Genomic DNA, 3,038 nt, shown 5'->3' with positions numbered 1-3,038 from the left:
AAGTTCTATAGAACATTTATGGTGGAACACCATTGGATATAAGGTTCAAAAAATGGTTCAAATGGCTCTGAGCACTATGGGACTTAACATCTGAGGTCAACAGTTCCCTAGAACTTACAACTAATTTAACCTAACTAACCTAAGGACATCACACACATCCAGCCCGAGGTAGGATTCGAACCTGCCACCGTAGCGGTCGCGCGGTTCCAGACAAACTCCTAGAACCGCTCGGCCACACAGGCCGGCTATAAGGTTATATGTACCTGTAGCGATTGCCTTTAGTTAGATTGTGTGTTTGCTTTCTTATCCACTGCCTTCAGCTTTTGTTGTAGGGTACCAGTAACGGCTTCGCTACCTTGAAATCAATAAATATCTGAGCCGGCCGCTGGTGGCCGAGCGGTTCTGGCGCTACAGTCTGGAACTGCGCGACCGCTACGGTCGCAGGTTCGAATCCTGCCTCGGGCATGGATGTGTGTGTTGTCCTTAGGTTAGTTAGGTTTAAGTAGTTCTAAGTTCTAGGGGACTTATGACCTCAGCAGTTGAGTCCCATAGTGCTCAGAGCCAATAAATATCTGATTAACGTGTTTATTTTAACGAGAAGTTGGCAGCAGTTCCTCACTGCCAGACACTTGAAAACAAAACATTAATAGCAGTAAGATATACTTTACATAAAACCCCGTTGCTAGACGTTCCGTGCTTTGAGCCTTCATTATGTAGTCTCTGCTGACATCAGGGAGTACTTCGGTAGCACTTCTCCTCCGCAACGATGAAGCGCTCCGCTTCTAGACGCTTAGAGCGTCGCGTGGACGAAATTTTCGCCAGTGACCTGGTTACGCGATACTGTAAGGCAGCACGTATCGGCTTACCAGTACAATTTCCCCCGCAACCCGTTTCTCACGCCACTGGCGAAATTTGTTGCGCAGCGCCGCGCAGCGTAGAAAGTTCCTCCCTGCATACTTTCATCGCGAATCTAAACGTAAAGCAGTTAGGCGTCTTAATGAATCTGGCCTGACCCGTAACTTTGTTCTTGGGATACAGGGGTCGCAAAAGTCATGAATGTAAACTAGGTTCATTTTCATTCAAGGCTCGGCGCATTTCTGGATTATATTCTTATCTCGAAGTAAATTAACAGTATGAAGCATGCATCTCGTGGGTCGTTGGCCTGGCTGAGTGTAGGTCATTGTGTGTGTGTGTGTGTGTGTGTGTGTGTGTGTGTGTGTGTGTGTGTGTTTGTTTTCGTCGTAAGTAGACGTCACGCGGGTTATCTAGCAAATAAACAAGCACAATAAAAAATACTTTACGAAAGCTGCTGCAGTTGCGTTCAGATAGTAGATGGTAATTCTGATTGGATCCAAGCAACTAAGGAGTTAATCGAGGCAGTATCCTCTCCGTATTTTTATCATTGTCATGGACGCAGCTATGAAAGGAATCAAACAGAACAACGCATTTGCATTTGCAGATGATGTAATAATTTATGGTAGTTCACAGAAAGCAGTAGAGCTGAGGCTGGCCATCTGGAATGATCTAAAGTCTTACGGATTAACAATAAATAAATAACTGTCGCAATATCAATCACAGACAGGAAAGGAGAAATAAGGTTGGAAGATAGACCAGCATAAATAAGTTGGGTGCATCATTTCAAGCAATAACATCAGTAACCGAACTCAAGTCAGCTGTTCTGCTATCAAGTACGCGATCTACCCTGAACGAACAAGTCCCCCTACGACCAAAACAGACCGTCCTGTAGTCATACTTCATCCCCATTATTACGTATGGCTCAGAAACATGTACGACGACAAACTGGAAGCCGCGAAAATGACGTTCTTACGCACTATGGCCCAGAAAATTACGAAGGACAGGGTAAGAAATGAACAAACTAATGGGCGAAGCTTGAGTGTACACATCGTTGGAAGAATGTGGCAAGGACCCGTTTGATGGTTTGGCCATGTCAGGCGGGTGGAGGAAGGAAGGAGAGAAAATAATGGCTACGCACAGATGTGAGTGGTAGAAGATCAAGGAAGTGATGGGTGGACCAAGTGAAGGAGGATGCAGAAACAAGGAGTCACCTGGTATACAGTCCCGAGAGAAGAATAGCACATAGACAGAGCGCTCGTAAACCACACCAGGGCACCTAGAATGGAAAACTAATGATTATGGATATACTCCCTCCGTGCTCCACGGAGCAGTTCTTTCTGTATAATCTGTGGCACGTGCCGTAATTCACCAGACCCAAGATACGCAGTGGTTAACATACCCATTAGGTATACCGGAGGACTGGGCATACATGTTCAGGTTTACTCTGATTTATCTCAATCCTGGAGTGATTCCCTGATCAAGACGACTACAGTTTTCTCTATAGCGAAGATTAGATGGGTAGATCACAACTAATGAGGAAGTATTGAATAGGATTGGGGAGAACAGAGGTTTGTGGCACAACTTGACTAGAAGAAGGGATCGGTTGGTAGGACATGTTCTGAGGCATCAAGGGATCAATTTAGTATTGGAGGGCAACGTGGAGGGTAAAAATCGTAGAGGGAGACCAAGAGATGAATACACTCAGCAGATTCAGAAGGATGTAGGTTGCTGTAGGTACTGGGAGATGAAGCAGCTTGCACGGGATAGATTAGCATGGAGAGCTGCATCAAACCAGTCTCAGGACTGAAGACAACAACAACATCCCTGTCCATCTGAGCGTGTGTAGTTGATGAACTTGTGTAGCAGGACGTGACGAGACCGATATTGAGAGATTGCGATGGACGGCTGTACGATGAAGGCAAAGTGCAGATAAATAAGGTATAAAGTAAGACTGAAAGGGGGAGCTGTAACTTGTAGAATCAAATTCTACGGAATCTTACAAGAGAATCTTAAAAGAAGTGCTCTTGGATTTTATAAATATTTACAGGATTTGGAAAACAGGTCCCCGTCACCAGGTCCCAAAAAATGGCCAGCTGCGACTAGGACTCACGCGCTGAAGGTTCCGTACAGTATATCGACAGTTCATCCATTTCGGGAATCGAGAATCTCGATGATTTTAGCTT

This window comes from Schistocerca americana, chromosome 2 (genome assembly GCF_021461395.2).
Source record: "Schistocerca americana isolate TAMUIC-IGC-003095 chromosome 2, iqSchAmer2.1, whole genome shotgun sequence".
NCBI lineage: Eukaryota > Metazoa > Arthropoda > Insecta > Orthoptera > Acrididae > Schistocerca > Schistocerca americana.
The sequence above is the reverse complement of the archived record's forward strand: the minus strand, read 5'-3'. Positions refer to the sequence as shown.